The 25,344-nt window shown below is 36.2% G+C and overlaps 2 pseudogenes; one reads left to right on the top strand and one right to left on the bottom strand.

Moving 5' to 3' along the window:
• Window positions 1–2,927: 2,927 nt before the first annotated feature.
• LOC120186049 lies at window positions 2,928–3,680 on the bottom strand (annotated as a pseudogene).
• Window positions 3,681–9,274: 5,594 nt separating this feature from the next.
• Window positions 9,275–10,747, top strand: LOC120186064 (annotated as a pseudogene).
• Window positions 10,748–25,344: the final 14,597 nt, after the last annotated feature.

Below are 25,344 nucleotides of genomic sequence, written 5' to 3'. Positions count from 1 at the left end.
AAAATCGGTAGAAAAAAAATAATGTTTTAGGTAGCACTTTACCGTATATGTTAACAAAACCGGTAAAACGCCCAATAATAACGAAACCGATAGAAATAATAATGTTTTAGGTAAATTTTTATCGGAAATGTTAAAAAATAATAACAAAATCGATAGCGTATTTTCTTAACCGTATATTAAGGCCCCCCTACGTGAGACTTCCCCAAAAAATTAAAATAACATAAAACATTATAAATAATAAAAAAACTATGATTTTAATAAATTCATAAAGGCTCGTGCTTTTATAAATTCATAAAGGCTCGTGCTTTTAAGTTCATATTCTATTTGAACGTTGTATCATATTACACCACTTTGATCAAGTGGTGTTTTTCACGCCCGTTCTACAAATAAAGTTCTTGAAAATATTCGAGTAATATACAATAGATAAAGAAACATGAGGGAAATAAATGGTAATTAAAAATATATATAACAACATATATATATATATACAACAAACATGGATAATATTTATTTAATATAATACATATATATGATATGTAAAATATATTCATACGTGAGACTAGAATAAGACTAACAAAAACTTGAAGGACTGAACAATAATTACAAACAAACTAGAGCCACGATCGAATATATCAAACAATATAGGGGCTAGAAACAAAAATAACCCATAAATAATATTAAGGACTAAAATAAACTAAACAATAAATATGAAAGGACAAACTATGATTATACCAAAATGCATCCATACCAAAGTGTGACCAAAACAATAGATTTGTAAACCTTAGGGCCTAATTCAAACATCAACGAAAATGATATAACACATGGGATTAGTGACTAAATCATAACCATTGTAAATATCATAACCAAAGTCAAACACTAATAGAAATGCGATAGTCAACCAGATAAGGACTAAAATGAACTAATCAAGAAAATGCACTGCTTAAGTATAAATAAACTAAAACACGATGACCCAGACTTAATTATAAACATAAAAGCATTTAAAGGCAAATGAGAACGAAATTACAACATAAACAAAACAAGAGATCGAAGTAAAAAGAAACTACAGTTGCATTGGTGACTAAAATAGAAGGGTTACAATACACAGAGGACCTTTATTGCAGATAACCCATGCGCAAAAATACTCACTGGGTCCTCACTAAATGACATCGTTTGTATGACATATATGTATGGTAAGATCCAACCAAACCAACCCTCCAACTTCATTTGCTCATTTTCCCTTTTGCCCGAAGGAGAGAGAGGAAGAGAGAGAAAGAACTCTCATGAGCTTCAACCGGGGGCCAAAATTCTCCAGAATCCGGTGAGCCTCCACCGCGCCAGTCGTCGTTGACCGACGACAATTGCCATCCGTCGACGGCGGGAAAGAGAAAAAAAGAAATCGTTTGAAGCACCTCCTCGCCCTGGTTACGGATCCAGGCCTTGTTTGGCCTGGAAATGGTTCAAACGCTATAGATCTACGAAGAAACGCTTCATTTCTTCGGCTCCGATGACCCTTGGAATTCTCGACGTTCAACTTACAAGCTAAGTCCTTTCCTCCTCTTATTTTTGCTCTCTTTTCGTCTTTTTATTTACTTCTTTTTTTCTCACTTTCTCCTGTTTTTCGTTCTTTTTTTTGGTTCTCTACTGAAAACTCTCTATGCTGGGTCTTTTTTTTCTTCGAATCTGCTCTGGGTTTTTTTTCATTTCACCGAAATGACTCTCCCCTATTTCCTTGTGGCTTGTGCTTTTTAATATGCTTGCATGTTGATGTATTTGATGATGACTTGCATGGTTCCCGAATCATAGGGCATGAGTGCCCTATTTTTGCTTGTGACTGGTCCCGATTTTCCTCAGGATTTCATGCTTGCAAGTGGATGTTTCTTTATTATTTTATTATGAGTTGTTTGATTGATTTTGCTACATGTTTTTACTGACATGTGATAATCGAATGAAACGATGACGTTAGGGTTCTGGTGATGTGATGACGAATGTGACAGTGCGATGGCAGTGGCAGAAGCAGCAGACTGTGGTGGTGGCAGCAACTCTCCAAGGTTAGGATTTCAGTAATTCTAGGGTGTTGCTATTGGGTCGGGTCGGATCGTCTTGGGGTCTTGCAACTGGGCTCCAGTCGGGTGTGCTATTGATGGTATTTATTGTGAGCTTTATTCTTGTGAGCTTCGGGTTTTATATTTTGGGCTCCATTTGAGTATACAAAATATAAAATATATTGTTAAAATAATAATAATAATAATAATAATAAAACTCGGACAAAAACAGATTTTTATTATTTCATTTTTTAAATACATGCTAATGCGTGATTAACACACATTTTTCCAACTGTACAAATCTGCAGTAATATACCAACTGACAATAAAAGCTGGTTTAAGTCGTAAATACAAATAAATAAACAGAAACGTGTTTGTAAAGCAGTTTATACCGTTAATACGATAAGCATATATGTGTTGTTTTCGCTTTTTGTGATTACACAATGGTTGTCTAGAGAAAGAAAGGTATGGAGGTTGTATCATCAAAATCCGTGCATCTGAGTTAAAGAATTCAGACGATTGATGGTTGGTATATCCCAGTTCAGAATCTCCATCCTGCTATGGCCTATACAACACCTCTTACGGTAATCGAAATTTCTACTTCAAATCTGATTTCCCACAATAACTTTCCTGGAAAAAGGAGAATGGCTGGTACCACACAGAATACTTTTTAGCTTAGAAATAGGCTTTTTTCATAGGCACTAACGTAAGAAACATCAGAGGAAAATTCTGAGGATGACAAGCAAGTTACCGTACAACTTGGGGGGGAACGTTCAGAGTCGTCCACCACGACGGGGGATCCATCGACCAACACTTTGTATTACTGGAAAAACAAGAGAGAAAACAAACACTTTGTTGAACATCATCAACAGCTAGCTCACAATATTTGCAACAGATAAAACAGGTCTTTATCACTCTTATTAATATAGACCCAGTATTTAGGGGTAATTCCATAGGCTTTCTGCATCTGAATTATCTGGTGAATCATCGGAGGGTGGCGAGTTTATCCAGCTGGGAGGGCTTACTAGCATTCCTCCTGCCATATCCACCATCAAATTGGGGAAGTTTAGAAGCTCTTCCTCGTCAATATATTCCTGACATGCCGAGCCAGAGGGCTGCATACTAGTACTTGACGTGGTACTGGTGCCCTCATTTCCAGACTTGCCTTCCTCTTTTGATGTAGGCTTGGGTAATCGAGCAGCGGCGGCTTGTGCGGCAGCTGCCCGAATATCGGTTGCGGACGTGGAAACCGCTTGGGGATACGAAAGAATTATACCGGGAAAGTTTAGATCGGTGTTGGGACCTTTTAGGGCAATAGCAGCCACATCATATGCGGCGGCTGCCATTTCGGGTGTAGGGTACGTCCCGAGCCATATACGCGTGGTTTTACGGGGCTCCCGTATTTCGGACACCCATTTGCCGCTCCTGCTTCGTACTCACCGATAAGTAGGCGACTGCTTTTTCGCCGATGTGGGATTACCGCCTGGAGATAGAACAAGCTTCGGGACACCAAGTGTAGGCGATTGTTCTGATGGTTCTGGGATTTGGATAGGTGTCCGGGCGGGTGGAAGCTGCTCTTTTGGGGGCTTAACATTGGTTGAAGGATCGGCCATGGTTGTGCTATGAACTTGAAGTAATGAGATGGTTGAAGGGCTAATTTGTTGGGGTGTGGATATATAAGGGAGGAATTAATAAAACAACGGGGGAAAGGGCGTGGCCGTGTAGGGGAAATGGCGGAACATTTTTCGTAGTTACGACTTACGAGAGAGAGGGCGATGGTGATAAGACGATGAGTGATGTGATGGTTTGAAAGTGAATAAATGGAGAAAAAAGAAAGAGGCTAAACAGCGCACACGTATTGGCCGTATAGACGGCTGGCCTGGCGCAACTCTTAAAACCCGATTAGCTGTATATTATCTGGTTTTTCTCCACCTCCTCTTGTTATATCCCATTATCCAATGGATTAATCCCTAGTATCACATGAGATGATAGTTGAGAATGATTATACTCATTATAATTATAAATACATTATTTAATTAATTTTTTATTATAAATAAATTATTTCATATTAAAAAACATATCTCCAATATAGTTTAATATAATTATTTTTTAATTTTTAAAATTATATATCCTATCATAAAACATTACTAAGTTATTACTAAATTAACAAGGGATTAAATAAAAGAACAAAGATGATAATAATAGTATTTTTAAATATATATATTATTAAATTAATTTGAATTAAGATTAAATTGATATAACGTATAAAATTTTACGATTAAAATTATTCTATATTAGATTACATAACTATTCTTTCAAAAAAAATTATGATAACATCATATTTGTAATAATATTTTAATTGAATAACATGTTTGTACAGTTTAAGAAAAAAATTAACTCAATTATCAAATACATGATTAAATGGCATGTAGTATAATTTACCCTATATTAATACAGTACTTAGACGGGTTTAAACTATCCCTATATCTAATAATAACATACATTCAAATTCACATCCAAATATTACAAATTATAATAAGGCTTATATTACAAATAAATATTCAAAATATACTATTTATTTTATCCAATTATTTTTTCAAAATATATATCTGAGCTTATATTTTTTTTATCAAAAATAGGTACTTAAAATATTTAATTTTTTATCAAATTTCTAAAAAAGCTGATATGTGACATTAATTAAAGAATAATTTAGGCACTTAGATAAAAAAAAATAATGAATACATTAGGTATCTATTCTGATAAAAAAAATAAGTTTAAACATTTATTTTGACCCAAAAATATTTTAGATACTTAAATAAAAAAATAAATTTAGATACCTATTTGTGATATAAGCCTTACCATAATAATCATATTAATTGAATAAAAATTCAATCAACATACACAATACCTAATACTCAATTTATATTATTCGATGTTTAAAATACATTCAAATTTATAAACTTTTAGATATTGTCAGTAATTTTTAAAATAAGTGGTTAAAAGTTTCAGTCGATATATTTTTTCTTTTCTTGTAGATTGTAGGTAAATTTCTCTTTCTTCTCCTAAGTAGGCATGGTTCGATATAAACTTTTAAATGTTACCAAATCAATAATATCTAAAACAATGAACGAAATGATTAAAAATAAATAGTAAAAGTATGTAAATATATGTTGAACTATTTGATTGTGGCATTGACCCGACCTAGGGTTTAATGAGGAGAGAATGGTCCCCCTACCCCTTGGTCCCTTTTTTAATATTAATATTAGAAAGTATAAATTTATGAAACATTTGTTAGATATCCTATAAAGACTCCCACGAAAGATAATGCAGCTATCGTTAAATTTCAATGCAATTATAACTTTAGTTTAAAACTATGCATTCTCCACAGAACAATTATATTTGATAAGATTGGTCCAATTACTAAAAATAAGATTGGTCCAATCATATATTTTGTAGAATAAAATAATTAGTAGATTGGTTTTTAAGTCAGAATCGAGAATCTCAAATTTGTATGATATATGAATATCACATATGAGAAAAATATATATGTATTTTATATGGTTATAAAAAACCATTTAAATTATAATAAAATAATATTATAAATATTTACAATTAAATTTAAACAAAAAATTAAAAATTCGCCTCGACTCGAAAAAATTTCAAGTCAACTTCAAGTTATAAAATAGAACTTGTCAAATCGAATAACTTGAAATTTTGACTCGACTGGATCAAACGCTCAATTCTATTTAAACATTACTGTATAAATGTTATATATTATTTTCAATTTAATTTAATTATATATAAATATTATTTAATTTATCAACGTGTTCATACTTTATAGTAATTCATAATTTATTTTTTACATTTGAATTATATAAATAAATTAAATATTTTTAAATTTTATTGTAATTATTAAAATAATTATATTCATGTAATAATATTTTAGTTGCAATTAAAATTCCGGGTACACACTAACAATCAGTTGATCTAGTAGGATGAAATATTAAATTTTTTAAAAAAATCAAAAATTTGAACCCTAACACTTACGAATAAAACAAATTAAGTTGAAAGTGTCGTGTTTACCTCTCAAATACCAAATCTAAATCAGTATGTTGTTTAACTTTCCCAAATCTTGTACACGAACCAATCGTTCCTTGCTAAAAACCTATTAAAGGCAACACATACCACAGCAACACCCCACCCCCCCAAAAAAAAACCACAAACACACACACACACACAAAATTCCCGCCACCGCCAGACTTGGATTTCATGGCAGATATTTTAGTAGAATCGATCTCGCCGGAGAATGGAACGTTAGCATTGGTCGAGAAGCGGCTGTTCGGCCCTTTTCCCGACCGTAAGACAGAGTTACGAATCATACTAACCCCGGAAATCAGGTGCCGACGTTGAGCGTGTTATGCATGAGAATGTGGTTCCGTACTCCGCAGAAGCAGGCAAGTTTTTTAACATTCTTCTTCAATTCATCTTTTTGATATTTTTTTATCTGCGAATCTTTTGAGCCAAAGACTATTTATAGACTTGAGAGTCGTATGAATCTTTCCTAAATCTGTGAATCAAAATGGAAGGACTTTGTCTTCAAGTTTCAAACCCACAACTATTCTTTTAGAAACTTAGTAGGAATTCATGAATGGGCTGGCTGAATTTGCAGATTTCATTTTCAGTGGTTGGCTGAATTCGTGAATGCGTCCAGTGCTGTTGACAAAGGCTAGCAGTTAAAGGCCAAATATATATTTTCATTTTCATATGATATTCTTTTATTATTTTCCAAATTTATGAATTCGTTGAATGCATATTCGGTGGTGGATTTAAAAATTTTGTACATCTCATCTTTCAAATATAATGTACACGTTTCATTAATGTCACTGATTTGTACTTGGTTCCCTGCTGCTCAAAAAAATCTTCGGAAGTTCGTATTCCCAGCTGCTCAAATGTTTGTGCCCTTGAAATTTATATATTCACACTCAATACAGATAGAGCCCTAAATGCATGCAGTCAAGAAAACAAAAGATACAAACAAGCATACCCTGTGAGATTCTCCATATTTAGTATTTTCTGCAACTCTCTTTCAGGGAATTTGATTACGAGTTTTCAATTAAGATTAGTGACAAGTATCTCGACTCTTAGTTCTAGAGATCTGGCCCAAACCATGATAACATAAATATATAAGTTAGTGACAAGCTTGCATGTGATGTAATGTTGGAGTAGCAAATAATGGATGTGTTGGGGTTCGAAATCCGCACAGTTGAATTCTATAAGCAAAATTCGACATGCTTTAGAATTAGCTTATGGATCAAATTGGGAGCAAATATGATTAGATACTTTTCTTCAACTTGAAAACTAGCCATCTTTATCATTCGGTCAGGCATAATTAATTTACATAACTCGCTAGGGATAGCATATATCTACATATAGCTTTTAGTGGCTGAAGAAATTGGATGCTCTTCTTCAATATTTTCCTTCAACATACTGACAAACAAACACGTACAATTACACTTGCTTACCCAGTGGTATCGTCCTTATCACTTGAGCCATCAACCTTAAACCTACCCACGTTATTCTCTTCATATGATTGCATGCGTGCGAAATGTATCTACAATGCGAAAAGAAGAAAAATGAAAAGGTGTTCCCATTCTCAAACCGACAGGAATGTGAGAAAAAGTGTTGGGGGCGGGGCAGGGCAGACCCATTCAAACAAAGATTGATGTCCGACCATGAATTCAGCACAGTGTTGTGACAGTGGTCGATGATGCTTGGGATTCAGCCCCTTTGAGGATTAATCGTTCCACCACTGCTTTTTCAGCAAAAAAGGCTCATTGTCTTTTCTAGGTTTAAGCTTCTTGTTTTTTAACTGATTTTTTACTTCTAGGTATCAGATTTCCCAATGATATCATTTGATAGATGATATGTAAGTATTACTTTTGATTTTCTTTTACCCTGTACCGGAACAATATCGTTTTGTTGTTTCATTTGAATACTTCTACCAACCGAAAGGTGGAAGATCCCCCCCTAGCCGCACAACTCGAGATGCGGCCAAAATGGTGGTGGTGGGACTTCACTCATGAATAAGAAAAGTTAATGCATAGGACTGGGTGTTAAAGGTAACACTTTCGGAAAGAAAATGAGAAACTCAAGTTTCTGGATAATCAAGCAAGTTATCAACTAACGAAGCTTTTATGAGTGCGTCCATATATAGTTCTCAATCTTTTCATGTTTAGATTTTCTCCATGTCCTGCATGTGAAGGGCTCAAAATGAATATATGTAGCAATTACACATAGTAATTTACATTATTAAAATGGACTAAACTAAAGTACATGAATATGTACTAGTTGAGTATAATATTGGAGGGAACGATGACGTAATTTAACCTCTACTCTAAAAACCAACCTAGACAATGTTCCCTTTGTTTATAGGATCTTTGTAATCTTTCATTTCATTCAAATCTCCCACGGCAAAAGCTTACTTCGGCTGTTACAAATCACCAAAACACTCAAAGAAACAATACCGAATGGGTTCTCAAGGAGCAACAGAGAGAGAACAACTGAACTAAAAGTTCCCCCTGAGGGACCTTCCAGGCATACACTCCCAATATTCATTTTCTCATGCAAAAAGTGTTGTGTATTGGAAACCCAATATTCATTTTTTGTCCTTTTTATCTGTGTATCACAGTTAAAAAATTCAACAGTTAAATCAAATTAAAATTTTCAGAAACTAAAATGATACTAAAAAACAACTTCTAAGATCAAGATATTCTTTAACTTAAGGGATCACAAGTGTTATATTTTTTACTCTTCCAAAAATTAACAATTTAATTTAAACCGTTTGTAAATAAGGAAAAGAATGGATTGCTTGTGATATCAATCAATAATTCATTTTAGCCAAATATATATATATATAATTACAGACACGATTCACCGGTTTAAAAAAATATATATATTTTTTAATATTTACCCATCACATACTAGTGTGCACTTGTGTCGATGGTTGATAGCACAAGACGACGTGTACAACTTAGAAGATTACAAAAGAGAAGTGGCTTAGTGTCAACTTTAGTAAAAATGCGTGTTAAGTAGCTAAAAATTCAAAGCAACTTTGAAATCATGAACCCCAAAACCCATTATAAAACCCTCTACTCCCCTTCAAATCCTTCCCACAAACTCTCTTCCTCAATTCCAACACCAAAAAGAAATGTGCCAGCTGAATCAATTGCAATTCAAATGTGCCTTACCTTGTTCTCATAAAGAATTCCAACATATACGAACCCTTAACCCCCAAATGTTCCAACATAACAATCTCCGCCCAGAAGCTTAAAAGTGCCCCTTTGGTCCCTCTTGCACTCGAGGAAACCTTTTCAATAGCTAAGATAGCTCTTCCCATGATATTAACGGGTCTCATGTTGTACTCCCGCTCATTGATTTCCATGCTCTTTCTCGGCCGCCTCGGGTCATCGGTTTTGCTAACATCACCGGTTACTCTATCCTTTCGGGTCTGGCAATTGGAATGGAGTCCATTTGTAGACAAGCCTTCGGTGCTCGAAAATATACTCTTCTAGGCATCACGTTGCAAAGAACGGTGCTCTTGCTTTTGGTTACCTCGTTGCCTATTTCTCTTATGTTGATGAACATGAGGAAAATACTCATAGTTTGTGGCAAAGATGAAGCTATAGCCATTGAAGCGCAGTCTTATCTTGTTTACTCTATCCCCGACCTCTTGGCTCAGTCCCTTTTGCACCCATTAAGAATCTATCTTAGAACCCAATCAATAACCTTACCTCGTATCGCACCTTGAATTAGGTATCAAGGGCGTTGCTCTTAGCGGGGTGTGGACTAACTTCAACCTAGTAAGCTCATTGATAATTTATATTCTCTACTTTAAAGCTCACAAACAGACATGGGGTGGATTTTCAGTGGAGTGCTTTAAAGAGTGGAAACCACTGTTGAATTTGCCCATTCCCAGCTGCATCTCTGTCTGCCTCTAATGGTGGTGGTACGAGATCATGATTCTTCTATGCGGATTGCTGTTAAATCCCAGAGCTACGGTCGCTTGGATGGGCATTTTGATTCAAACCACAGCGTTGATCTACATATTCCCGTCTTTAAGCTTCAGTGTGTCGAAGAGGGTGGGCAACGAACTCGGCGCCAACCGCCCCAACAAGGCAAAACTCGCGGCCGTCGTAGGTCTCCATTGTGGGATCATGCTCGGGTTTTCGGCCCTCGTGTTTACCGTAATCGTTAGGAACGTATGGGCAAGCATGTTTACGGACGATAGAGAGATCATAGCATTAACCTCTCTTGTTTTGACTGTAATCGGTTTATGTGAGCTCTGGAACTGCCCGCAAACCACCGGATGCGGCGTGCTGAGAGGCACTTCCAGGCCGAAAGTCGGGGCGAACATAAACCTGGGCTGCTTTTATCTGGTCGGCATGCCGGTGGCAGTATGGCTAGCTTTCTTTGCCGGGTTTGATTTCAAGGGATTGTGGGTGGGACTATTGGCTGCACAGGGCTCGTGTATGTTGACCATGATGGTGGTGTTTCTTAGAACGGATTGGGATTTGGAGGTTGTAAAGGCTATGGAGCTGATTGGAGCAGAGGAGATTGTTGGTGACAGTGAAGAATCTGAGCACAGGGCAGAATTCAAGGATTCTTCTTCTTTATTAAGCAGTTCAAATCATTATTGCCTCGTTTAATTAACTTCTTTTTCGAACTTGTCACATGTACTGCTCAACTTATTCCAAGCATAAACTATAGAAAATGTCACTTCTGTTTCATTTTCTTCTGATTTTAGCCATCCAAGTTTTAATTGTTACATTTCAGTCACTTGCATTATCGACTAATTACAATTTGATCACCGAAATATTTATTCATGTTACATTGAGGACGTGACATGTTAATAAAAAATATTAATTTTTAATTTAACTCCAAAATTTGTTAAGATCTCTCAACAACACTCTTAAGCACCTAAAGCAACCACAATCCTTTCTTAGTTCACCAGTGTTTATCACCAACACACACAATTGTTGAACCAATTAAACCCCGCCACCACTTGAGACGCAAACCCAAATCAAAGATACCACACGACAAAAGCCTTTACCCAAATGGACAAAAAAAAAAAAAAAAGCTCAACTAGAGGAAAGTTACAGTATTTGATTTCAAATTAATCTTACGATAAAAAAAAGTTTTAGAATTTAATTTTATCTTGAGATTTGAGGGATTTGAAACATTTTTTTGGTGCGTCTAAAGAGACAGATCTTTAGAGAGAGAAGTGAGGAGTCAAAAGACACTACTCATACATGAACATAACGTTGGATGGTGGTGCTACAATGATTTATAATAACCACACAATTTTTCTCGATTTAAGTTTCAATGTTTTAGTAACCAAATTATCGTTAATCGATAGTGTAAGTGAAATAATCGAAATAATTAAAAGTTAAATGAACAAAATCAAAAGAGAAATAACAAAAGTAACATTTACTATCGTTTAGCGCTAATTTTAACTGTATAAAAAAACATGATAAACAAATTAAAATTAAAAATTATAAGATACGCACAATTAGAATAATAGAATTGTTATTGGTGAGACAAAAGATCAGAATTGAAGTGCTGTGATTTATATAACATCACAAATGGAAAGGAACATATGCAGATGGAGTGGCATAAGCTCAAATTGCAGAATCCTTTGTGATGGAAGTCTATCGCATCGACCAATGGAGTTTGAAAATCAAAGTTGCCACTTGATAAAGCTATGTTTCTTTTGATGCATTAAAGTTAGAACCATGTGATTTAGTGTGTCTGAATAATTTATATAAGTAATAGCATGAGCATGGGGATTTTGATGTATACAAGTAGGCAAAGATGACAGGTCATATTCAGAGTCAAATGCATTAGATTTCATTCCCTTATTAAAAAAAATAAAAAAAAAAGAATACTATACCCATAGACTCTAGATAGAGAGAGAGATGGTTATACTATAAAATGGCAGTAGTTCAAGGAGACAAGACAGGCACGGGACCAAAGCTGTAATGGTTGAAAGAGATCCGGCCTTGGGTTGGAAAAATTATTTTATAGTCTGGTTCACCATATGAATCATGGTTCCAGTGAATAGGAGTCACAAATTATAAAATAACTTCTAAATAACAATTCATTCTTTATTTACATATAAGAAAGAGATAAAGATTTAGCTTAAAAAAATGAGATGAAAAATTATTATTAATTGAGATTACAGATTACGTGGTGAGTCGGATCTAATAATTTTTTCTTGGTTGGGATAAGTGTTCGGTATTTACATATAAAGTGTTGAAATTGTGGGCTGATTTTGCTTGAATTGTGGATATTATTCCCTGTTCAAAGAAGGCACATACATCTCCCCCTGGATCAGTGATCCCCAATAAAATACTAATAAACATTCTCACCCATTTCGGCTTTGGGGAACACAGAATTTGTTCTTAGCCATCTCTCTCTCTCTCTCTCTCTCTCTCTCTCTGAGGGAACATAATCTTTTATCTTCATTATGCCATGGAACTCAATTTCTGCATTTTATCAAACTCTATATGTCTTCTTGGGATTGCACAACTATTCTTTTCATGAGTAAAATGAATTTGAACTCAATGTTAATTATCATTTAATAATAAAGCAATCCAAAGATATCAACTATACTACCAATGCTCGTCACGGCTTATCTTCTAGGGCTACGAAACTTATAGAATTATACCAAAGATAACATTATTATTAACGTTCGTGTTGGGGATTTTTTTCGTAAATATGTTATTAATTAATATTTAAATAAATAATTAATGATATGTGAAAGTCAATGAAATTTTCAAAAGAATGTACCAATTTTTTTTTTTACATAATATATTAATTTATTTTATTAAAGATCGAGATCTAAAAAAGGAAGCATCTTTGCCTATTCAATGTGCTTTTTATTCCATGCAATATGCTAAATTGTCATGCGAAGAATATTACGTTTGAAGGCAACGCAAATATAGTTCTTTTATGAGTTTCTATTCAATGCAAAAAAGAACTATAAATTTATATCGTACCAGTTAATGACACCGAAATATATTATTAACAAATATATACTTAAAATTTATTAAAATAAATAAAATAATGATATTTTTAATAACAAATGATATACTTACATGAATTTAAATACAATATGTATATCGTATAAATTAATTTTAAATGCCGTTGATGTGTTGGCGGTAATGGGCAAACGCAGAAATCTTGAGATGCCAAAGTCCCATATTCTGCAACTCACGATATTCCGCTAGAGGTTCTTGCATCAGCACCAGTTCAAACGAATGACTCCACGCCATCTTCGCAAGCTTATCCGCAACTGAGTTACACTCCCGAGGCACATAACTAACGTAAACCTCCCAGTCTCGTCGGCAAAGATCACGCAAATGTGGAAGCAACGAAGAGGCTCCCCTTACTCCAGGAACATTATTTAACAGACCAGCAGCTTCCTTGCCGTCTTCCTTTGTTCCAAGCATCTTGGAGTCCCTCAAACAAACCCCGTAGCTCTGCATCCAAAGCTGAGCAACATCCGACAGTCCTCATGAAACCCGTGTAGACACCCGTTTTTGTCCGGGTCTTTTATATTTTTTTTATTATTATTTTTTATTTTATTTTATTAATTATTATTATTATTAATTTTACATATTACATCTTTTTTTGCAGGCTTAGAAGCCCAATTGGCCCAATCCCGGAGCCCAACAACCCATCAGATTAGGGTTTCAAACCCTAAATCAGATTAGGGTTTCAAACCCTAAAACAATTTAGGGTTTCAAACCCTAAAACAATTTAGGGTTTCAAACCCTAAAACAATTTAGGGTTTCAACCCTAATCCCCTAACTACACAGCCGCCGCTCAAGCCAGATTCCAATCCCCAGCCGCACGTTGATCTTCACCGAGCCACCAAGCCGAGGTGTCCCGTCGCCGCCGACTGCTCTCCTGCGTGAACAGTGACCGGTTCCTGTAAAAACAGTAACCCAATCAAATAACAGTGGCCTAAACTTACCCAAATCTAAAAAAAAATCCATTAGAATGGCACCCTAAAATCCCGAAAAATCTGGATTTTATTCACCCAATCAGAGAAATCAAATCCTAGCTACCTAGATATCATCATCATCTCACCAGGAATCCAGAGGCAAGCAAAGATAAAAAAGAACAGAAAAAAGAAACGAAGGAGGAAAAAAAAAATTTCGAAACAAAAAAAAAGGAGAGAGGAAAGAAGAGTTTTACCTCCTCCTCGAACCACCACCGTGAACCTCGTTGTGACCTTCTCCGATCCCAGCTAGCCCCGTATCTGAAGGTAAAGCCTTCTCCTCTTCTAGGTTGGTTAGGGTTGGAGTATAGTGGGTTTTGGGGTTTTGATTTGCTTAGGTTTTTAGGTGAGAGAGAGATGAGGTTACTCCCCATGGCCACCGATCTACGGTGGCCGGGGAGTTTTGGGTTCTCCGTTTGCTAGAGAGAAGGGTTGAGAAGGAGGAAGGTTGAGAGCCTTTTCGGCTCTCTGTTATGAGGGAGCGACGAGTGAAGCGGCTGAGGAAATGAGGGGGAGAGTAAATGATTTTAGGGTTTCATAATAACCCTTAAAAGGGTATATCTCAGACGTCAAACGACGTCGTTCTGAGACAGGGGAGGGTTGGATGCTGGGTTAAAAGGGGATAATGACAGTATGGGTCCTCATAACTTCTTCCGTGTTTTGTTATTTTCTTAGGATAACTACATTTTAAATCCCTTTAGCTTTGTAATGGTTGTAATATGATCCTAAATGAAATTTCATCTTTCTATTTTGAGCTCTTTATTTATTTCTTGTTCCATTTTAATCCTATATGATTAGTATTATATTTTCTAAGTGTTTAGATTTTTGGTTGCTTGTTTCGTATAATATTCGTTTTAGTCCTTATTTGCATGTGTTGTGTGATTTTAGCTGATGTTCGAATTTGGCCCTCAGATTTATGCATCTTCTGTTTTAGTCACTGTTTTGGCATTTGGTTTAAATATTTTGTTGATCCTTCATGTTTTTTTGTGTAATTTCAGTTTAGTTCTTTAACTTACGTTTCTTCGATTTTTGCCCTTTAATTTTCTGTACTTGTATTTTGGTCCTTAAATTTCTTTTTTTGTTGTTATTCTAGCCCTTCAAGCTTGGTTAAACGTCATTTTGGTCCCTGAAATTATCATATGTGCTTATTTGGTTTGTAATGTTAACTTAGTTTTATTTTAGTTATTTATGTATGAATGTATTTTACATATTTTATGGTTATTTGTATTATATTTAATTCAATTTAATGTAAATGTTTATATTTCCAATTGCATTTTATTTTCATTATATTTTATTTTATTTTCAAGAAAACATATTTATAGAACGGGCGTGGAAAGTATCACTTGATCGAAGTGGTACAATCCGATACGACGATCAAACAGAATAATAAAAATGCAAATTCTTCCTTTTACAAGCTTATAGAAATTATTTCTATTGTTTTTATTTTTTGATTAATTTATTTGATGGTCATATTGTTTAATATTTAAATTTTAATCTTTATTATTATTTCTTCATTGAATCTTAATATGAGTGATGTATGTTTTGGAAAAGTATAATATGATGTATTTTATGTCAATTTTCGTCATTATCTTTTAATTTAAAGAGAAAATATTCTTTACAAGTAAGAAATAGACGAGGTAGCTTTCCCGGCGGAGGATTGCAAATCTCGAGATTTCTTAACGAGAAAAGGATTTTTTATTTTAACTAATATTCAATAAATAAATCATAATTTATTTATTATTCTATTTTCATAATTTTTATTGTATTAATGGTTGTTATGTTAATATTAACGATACATAAATTAAGCATATTGTATTTTCTACTCATGACGATATTATTTAGTGGTAATTCAAAGATAGGATATACTTTATAGATAAGAAATAGATGAGATAGCTTTCCCGTTGGAGGATTGCAAATCTTGAGATTTCTTACCAAGTGAAGTATTTCTATTATTTTAATTTTAACAAATATTCAATAAATAGATCATATTTTTTTTTACTTCATATTCAAATTGTAATTTCCACCATTTACGACGATGTGTAAGCTACACAGTACCAATTTTGGGCGTTGTGGGGTGTTTACCCTTCCCCACACGTAACCGACTCCCGAACCTGTTTTAAATGAATCTTTGGTAACGTAGACCAAATTTTTGTCTTATAAAATTATTTTTCTTAAAATTGTTTTTAAAAGACGTTTTTAGGTATTCGACCTACCTAACCCAAAGGTCGATGGCGACTCTTTTCAATTTTATTCAAATCCGTTCAAAATCACCAAATTTTTTAAATTAAAGTCATAATTGTGTTTTAAAAAAAATAATATTTAATTGTTTTAAAAAAAAATAGTTATGACAGCTTGGCGACTCTGCTGGGGAACTCTAGAGAGTCAGGCTGTCGGTTGCTTATATATGGTCGTTATGGTGGAAATTATAAGTTCGGATCTTTAGTAAAACTATGATCTATTTATTGAATTTTTATGTATTATTTTATCTCTTTATTTTTATATACTAACATTTTAATTGTTTTCATTTTTTCAGATATTTCTTAGTTCTCGTTGGGTGTTATTTTTTTTATTTTTTTTATTTTTATTTTTTCCCTGTTTTTGAGTCAAAGGTTTGTTTGTTTCTCCTCACACACATCGCTTTCATTAGCATAACATGAGCTCTAGACATGAGTGTCGATCCAAATTAGTTAGGGTGATTGCTTTACTCTCGTAAGAATTTATTCTTCGTATGAGTTTTAGCAAATAACCCATGGGATACATACCTTATACCTTCGTAGGAATTTATTCCTCGTATGGGTATAAGGCAGTGAATCCCCTCGAATTGAACTCGGTCCGTTTGAAACCTGTAATGGGTGAGGATTGAGGGTTTGGTAGCCCAAGGGGGCACTGACATCAAGGACGATTCGAGTTCCTTTTTTCCTGTTAGAGCTGAAACCATGCATATAGTGAACCATAGAACGGTCACACTAGGTAGAATCATACTGAACCTCTGTCCGTCAATAGGTACCCAAAATAGGCGTACACAATGGAGAAACCCTCTAACCTTTTTATTTTATTTTATTTATTTATTTTTGAGTGTGTAGAATAGATTTATTCTTTTAAAGCATGTGAAATAGAATTTAGGTGCAGTTAGAATTTAATTAATTTAGGAGGGTAGAGAGCATGTTTGGGTAGGACCCTTTTTGAGGAATATTATTCGGGTAGATAATACATAAATAAAATAGATTTATTTCCTGTTTTATATATCCTTTTATGTTAAATTTATACAATTGTTTTGACTAACTGTTTTGTTTGTTTTGTTTATTTTTTTTTTCATACTGCATAGACATATCATTAGAAAAGGCGATTGATCTGTGAGTATCGATAAAGTGGAAAGACTTTCACGATGGAAAGGAGTTTTCTAAACAAAGAAGTGAATCCAGCCGATGTAAGGAACTGGTCCGAAGCCAAGCAGAAAGAGCAGGGAGATAGTCTATCAGGGAACTACGTGTCAGATCTGTCTGATTATACACCAGCTTCTTTAAAACAGAATGAGCTTCAGGGATTGAAAACAATTTGGGAAAGTTGGAATCTTATTGAGAGGCAAGCTTTTCAGCAGACTTATGGGGATATATTTCATCTGATATACGTGAAGGTAGACCCGGTTCTCATACGATGCATAATACAGTTTTGGAATCCGGCCTATAGTTGTTTCACATTCAACCGAGAGGACATGACTCCAACCCTCGAGGAATACCAATTTCTGTTGAATTTGCCAAGCATTAAAGTAGACAAAGTTTACTCCCGATCGATAAAAGGGCCTTCTTTTAAGTCAAAGCTTGCAAAGATCTCGGGCACAAGCGACAAATGGGTAAATGATCGCTTACAACGCAAGGGAGAAAGTGAGGGAGTGTCGTGGTCTCACTTACAAAAGATAGCTGAAGCACATGTAGATAAAAACGTGCGTAGAGATGTATTTGCTTTGGGTATATATGGTTTGGTAATCTTTCCAAAGTGTTTGGGGCTGATCGAGCTAGCAGTAGTCGATTTGGTTGAGAAGTTAGGAAGAGAGGTGAATCCAGCCCATGCAATTCTTGCTGAAACTTTCCGATCTTTGAATATATGTAGAAGGTTGGGGGGAGGTCGTTTTATGGGTTGTGCTCAATTGCTTACTGTGTGGATCAGAAGCCATTTCTGGAAGGAAGAAAAGGTCAACTATAACCGTTTTTTGAAAGATTATTCTCCTGTCGCTGAGTACCTTACGAAGGAGTGGCCTGAAGTATCTCAGAAAGATCAATGGATTGATTTCTTCCGGAATCTACAAAGTCAAAACATAGCATGGCGAACACCGTGGCTTATGCATACACAAATCTTGTTCAAATGTGGAGATTTGGATTGGATTATATTACTGGGACTGTGGGGAGGAGTGGGATACGCTCCTTTGTTGATATTGAGACAGTACGGTGCCCGACAGTTTGTTCCCGTGACTCATGGGTTGACTGGTGCTGAATTTGATTATAAAGAAGGCAATTATAGAAAGAAAATCAAAGATGTGGCTGATTCTTGGAGGATGACTTTTAGGACTAAAGTAGTGGGAGCAGATGTCATTTTAACGTCTGATTATGAAGCCTGGAGAATCAGGAGGGCAAATGATAAGATACCTTTAACATCTGGAGAGGGATCAAGGTCGATAGAAGAACAAATCAGAAATATCCCTTCGAATTTGGAAATCCAAAGAATTGAGTTTGAAATGGAAAAGGCTAAAGATTCCAAGAAAATAGAAGAGATGGAGAGAGAAAACTTCATGTTGACTATTGAGGCTGAATTTCATGCCAGACAGTTTATAATGATGAGAGAACGGAAAGAGGAGGTGGAAGCCGATTTAGAAGACTTAAAAAAAGATTATCAAAGGGTGCAGCAGGTGAGAAAGAAACTTGGATCCAGAGAATTAGCGGCTGCAAGACGGCGAATCAAAAGTCTGGAAATGGAGAACAAGTGTCAGATCAAGAAGATAGAAGCTGGAAAAGCAAAAGTATGCGAGCTAGAGGCCGATAAAAAGGAATTGATCAAGCAGTATAAAGCTGAGGCTCGTAGAGCTCAAAAACTCCAAGAAGAAAAAGAAGTCAGCTTGAAAGAATTAGAAGAAGAAAAGAATCAAGTCCAGGGGTTAAAAACTGAGATGAACAGTATAATTGAGGACTTTGAGGACAAAGATCGAAGAATTTTAGAGCTCGAAGAAGAAAGAAAGCAAAAGAAAGAAGAGATGTGGTCTGAGAGACAGGGATGGAATCGATTCCTCGATAGAAAGCAGGCAGAGATTGGATCGTGGATGCAGAGATTCTCGACAAAAAGTCAGCAAGTAGATGAGCTCACGGGAGAAATGGGAGAATTACAGATGAGATTCGAACATGAGACGAACCAATCTCGAGCTATGAATGATGAGCTCAAAAGTCATGTATCGAACCTCGAGCAATCCCTTCTGCAAGTGCAAGTTCCTCCCGCTTCAGTGGACCTAAGAGTTGCTCTCGAAGAAAACAAATCATTCCAGAAGGAAATCAGAGAATTGAAAGGTGAACTCCAGAAATGCTGAATTCATATTACCAGTCTAGAAAAAGAAATCAAACGCATCAATAAGGGATGGGAAAATACATACGAGCATTATCGATCCTTAGTAGAAGAGCGCGAGCGCATGATGGGGGAAGCTATTGCTCAAATGGGTGAGGTGGCTCGGTACATGAACGAATTAGCCAATAGAGCGGAGATCATCCAACTGCGCACAAATCCGGTTTCTGAATATACAAGGGAGATCATCGCCATTATGAATGAAATTGTAGAGCTGAGTCTGAGGGCTAGGCCTTATATGTAATAGAACTCCTTTGTAATGAGTGAAACTTTTTATCCAATGAAAGTATTTCCGAATGGTTACTGCTTGGGTCAACGCCTTTTATTTGCATTTCATACTTGCATCATTCATTATGCATAAGAATATTCATCATTTATAATGCATCACCAATAAAATGTATCATTTATAGCACATTACCAATAATATGCATTCGAATTTAAAAGAACAATAAAATTAATTTCCGAAGGGTTATGTGACAGACGATTCTGGCAAGTAAGAACTCCAATCCTTATCACACGCGAAGTAGAGCCATGGAGGCCAAGCTTGATCAATTAAAGAAAGAAATGCAAGAAGATTTACTAAGAATACAACAAGAATGGCAGGCAAAGATGGATCAGTCACAAAAGTCAATTATAGATCAAATCCTGCAAAGCCAGGCTAATATGATGAATGAGATGATGACCAAGATGTCTGGGTTACGTACTGAAACAGTTAAAGAACCAAGCGCTGCCTCTGTTGAAGTTTCTAGGCAGGAGTCTACCCCGAGACTAGTTATCTCACCTGAAAAGCTAGTGGAACATCCTGCAGGGTCTTCAGCTGTAAAGGTTCAAATGGCCACGACTAACCCTCAAAACAGTCCTTATGAGTATATTGATGTAGATCCTGAGGAAATGGAGAAACCTAAAACGGAAGTACCGGAGCATTTAAAGGACTGGTGCAAAGGGTTTTTTAAAGAAATGGGAAAGCAGGGTTCTCAAGACGGAATGAATGCAGAGGAATTGAGTCTTGTGCCAGACCTAGTATTACCACCAAAGTTCAAAATGCCGGAATTTGAAAAGTATGATGGAAAAACGTGTCCTGTTGCTCACTTGACCATGTTTTGTCGAAGAATGACAGGATTCGTGAAGGATGATGGGCTATTAATTCACTGTTTCCAGGCCAGCTTGACGGGGTCAGCTGTCAGATGGTATAACCAATTAACCCGAGCTAAAATAGGGTCTTGGAAGGATTTGGCCAATGCGTTTAAAGAACAATATCAACACGTTACCGATATGATGCCTGATCGTGTTACTCTCCAAAATATGGAGATGAAGCATAATGAGACCTTCCGACAATACGCTCAGCGCTGGAGGGATATTGCTGCTCAAGTGCACCCACCACTTATTGAGAGGGAGTTTATAACCATGTTCATAGATACGTTAAAATCTCCTTATATTGATCATATGTTAGGAGTGGCAACTAAGAGCTTCTCTGATATCGTGATGTGCGGAGAGATGATCGAGAGAGCATTAAAGAAGGGGCAGATTGTCGGTAGCCAAACTCCTGCAAAGAAACCCTATGTGAAAAGGAAAGAAGGAGAGGTGAATAATGTAAATTTCTCTGTGAGTAAGCCGAAGATGGGAAATTCTTCTTCATCCCAAGGAGAGACTAAGCGCGAGCATAACAATGAAAGGATGACGTTCACTCCCATACCAATGACTTACAGCGAGCTCTTCCATGGATTAGTCCAAGCTCACGTAGTGTCACCAAAATTCATTGATCCAATTAAACCACCTTATCCAAAATGGTTCAACGAAAATGAGACATGCGAATATCATGCAAATCTCAGAGGACATAACATTGAAAAGTGTCTCGCTTTTAAAAGAGTGGTGGAAGATCTGATCAAGAGAAAGGTGGTGTCCTTTAATGATTCTGAAGCACCATGTGTTGCTGCAAACCCGCTTCCAAATCATCAGAATCAGGGAGTAAACGTTATTGAGGAAAATCAGAGAGTTAAAAGGAGAATTGAAGAAATAAAAACACCACTGAAGTGGGTATATGCTCAAATAAAGGAGAGAGGGTTGTTGAGCCCTAGAAATGAATGCTCAATGGAAAAAACAGAGAACTTTTGTGAATACCATGGTGAAAATGGTCATCAGATTCAGGACTGTCAAGAATTCAGGCAAATAGTCCAAGAATTAATGAACAAGCAGGAGTTGCAGTTCTATGAAGAAAGAATGAGTGAGAATGAAAGATATATTTGCGCTTCTGAAGAAAATTCAAGGGAAGCCGAAAAGAATTTAAAAAAGCCTGTCCTGGTCATATCGAAGCCAAATTACGAGGCCAGCAGTGGAAGTATAACATCTAGGGTGGTGATCAAAACCCCTGCGCCTTTTGCCTATAAGAGTAACAAGAGTGTTCCCTGGGACTATACATGCCAAATTAATACTCCTGAGAGTAAGAAGGAAGAGGTTGCTGAAGTTGGATTTTTCACCAGGAGTGGAAGATGCTATGCTCCTGGAAAGGCTGATAAAGCAAGAGATGTGGTTATTAAAGATCCTGAGGATAAATTGAATGAGCCTGTTAAGATTGAGGAGGCTCAGGAATTTTTAAAGTTTCTGAAACACAGCGAGTATAATATTGTGGAACAGCTTCATAAGACCCCAGCGCGGATTTCAATGTTATCTCTACTGTTGCATTCGGAAGTACATCGAAATACTCTGATCAAAGTGCTGAATGAAACTTTTGTAGGGAAGGATATACCAGTGGAACGGGTGGACAGGATGGTAAATCATATTAATGCAGATAATTTTATTTATTTTTATGATGACGAAATACCTGAAGAAGGAAAAGGCAGGGGCAAGGCTTTACACATTACGGCTCATTGCAAAGGAGTTATCGTCTCAGGTGTATTAATTGACAACGGATCGGCCTTGAATGTTATGCCATTCGCCACTCTAAATAGACTTCCTGTGGATGTATCACAAATGAGGGTTTGTAGCAATGCTGTAAGGGCATTTGATGGGACGGAACGCAAGATAATGGGGAAGATGATTATCCCTCTCAGAATTGGCCCTACAACATTTGAAGTAGATTTTGTTGTCATGGATATTCATCCGAGTTATAGTTGCTTGCTAGGGAGACCCTGGATTCACATGGCTGGGGCAGTTCCTTCCTCCCTTCACCAAAAGCTCCGATTCATTGTTGATGGGACTCTGGTGACCATCAAAGCGGAAGAAGATATCATTGCCTCTATCACTACAGATGCACCATATGTAGGGGTAGATGAAAATGCACTAGAGTCCTCCTTCCAGTCCTTGGAATTTGTTAATGCTACTTTTATTTCTGAAGGCAAAAGAATTCCCATTCCTCATCTTTCAAAAAATACAAAGATGCAATTAAAGGAGACCTTAGCTAGAGGAGCAAAGGTAGGGAAAGGCTTGGGAAAGAAATTGCAAGGAATCACTAAAGGGTCGGCTCCAGTTCCTAAAAGAAATTATTTTGGTCTCGGATACAAACCAACGTACCATGATAAAGTCAAGGATGCACAAAAGCTTAAGGAAAGGAGGAAGGCAAGAGTAAAGGGAGAAGATCTTGTTTGGGGACCCATGGTCATTCCACCACTCTCCAAATCTTTTGTGTCTGGAGGATTTGTGATTGACACGCTGAAACAGTTAGGGGATATTGAAGATACAGAGTTTTGTTGAAGATTTATTGGGAAGCCTGAGCATCAACGTTATCACAGAAGAGTCTACTGGAGAGTGTTCATTGGCATCAATCCGTCCGTGTCCTCCTGGCTATGTTTTGAACAATTACACTGTTGAAGAACTCCCTGTGTTCTATAAGCACTTTTCAAAGTAATGCATAATAACAAATCTGTCTCCTTTTGACCCAAATATAATAGGGCTTTTGTAAAAGGACAAATTGTTATTTGTCATTGCTTTAATGAAACAGTGTTCTTCTTTCATTCTAATCTTAGCAAGTATTTTATTCATCTCTTGAGTATTCTTTATTCTTTATTGATAATTATTCTCTTAATAAATATTAGATAAAATTTTTGTCCACAGCCAAATATACTCCTTTTGATTCGCAGGTCTTCAGATATCAACTGTTCGAGTAATGATACTTTTGAACCACAAATTGATTTTGAAAATGACATGTGTCTCGAAGAATCTAAGGGTTATAAAGATGAAGAGGAGTGTGAGTTAAACTCTGAGCTTGTTAGAATGATGGAGCAGGAAGATAGACAAATATTGCCCCACAAAGAGACAACTGAAACAATAAATTTGGGAACAGAAGAGGATATAAAGGAAGTTAAAATTGGCACTTCACTCTCACCAAAAATAAGAGATGGTCTTATAAGCCTTCTTCGGGAATATAGGGATGTGTTTGCTTGGTCTTATCAAGATATGCCGGGGTTGGAGACTGACATTGTGATGCACAAGCTACCAATAAAACCGGAATGCAAGCCTGTTCAGCAAAAACTTCGAAGAATGAGACCAGATATGCTATTAAAAATCAAGGAAGAAGTGAAGAAACAATTCGATGCTGGATTTTTACAAGTGGCCAAATACCCTGAATGGGTAGCAAACATAGTGCCAGTTCCAAAGAAAGATGGCAAAGTTCGGATGTGTGTTGACTACCGAGATCTCAATCGAGCGAGCCCCAAAGATAATTTTCCACTCCCACATATCGATACTTTGGTTGACAATACGGCTGGTCATGCTCTTTTCTCTTTCATGGATGGTTTCTCAGGTTACAATCAAATTAAGATGGACCCAGAAGACATGGAAAAGACAACTTTTGTGACAATGTGGGGTACGTTTTGCTACAAGGTGATGCCCTTTGGACTTAAGAACGCCGGGGCAACATATCAAAGAGCCATGGTTACGTTGTTCCACGATATGATGCACAGGGATATAGAAGTGTACGTGGATGATATGATTGCCAAATCACAAACTGGAGAAGAACATGTAAAAGTCTTAAGGAAACTATTTTTAAGATTAAGAAAATACCAGCTCAAGCTTAACCCAACCAAGTGCACATTTGGAGCTACTTCAGGGAAGTTATTGGGATTTGTAGTCAGTGAGAATGGGATAGAAATAGATCCTGATAAAGTCAAAGCAATTTTGGAATTACCTCCCCCTAGAACGCAAAAGGAAGTACGAGGTTTTCTGGGAAGGTTAAATTATATTGCCAGATTCATCTCTCAGTTGACCGAGAAATGTGATCCAATATTCCGATTACTGAGAAAGCAAAACCCAGGAGAATGGGATGATAGTTGCCAAGAATGCTTCGATAGAATTAAGAGTTACTTAATTAATGCTCCTGTCTTGATGCCACCAATCCCAAATAAACCATTGATTTTATATTTGACTGTCTTTGAGAAGTCAATGGGATGTGTGTTGGCCCAACATGACGAAACTGGAAGAAGGGAACGAGCTATTTACTATCTCAGTAAGAAATTCACTGATTGTGAGACGCGATACTCCTCTATCGAAAAGCTGTGTTGTGCTTTAGTATGGACTACTAAGAGGCTGAGACAGTATTTGTTGTATCATACTACCTGGTTGATATCAAGACTGGATCCGTTAAAGTACCTGATGGAATCAACGGCTCTAACTGGAAGGATGGCGAGATGGCAAATGTTGTTGTCC

This window comes from Hibiscus syriacus, unplaced genomic scaffold (assembly GCF_006381635.1).
Source record: "Hibiscus syriacus cultivar Baekdansim isolate YM2019G1 unplaced genomic scaffold, ASM638163v2 tig00113157_pilon, whole genome shotgun sequence".
NCBI classification, from domain to species: domain Eukaryota; kingdom Viridiplantae; phylum Streptophyta; class Magnoliopsida; order Malvales; family Malvaceae; genus Hibiscus; species Hibiscus syriacus.
This window is presented reverse-complemented; position numbering and strand designations above follow the sequence as displayed.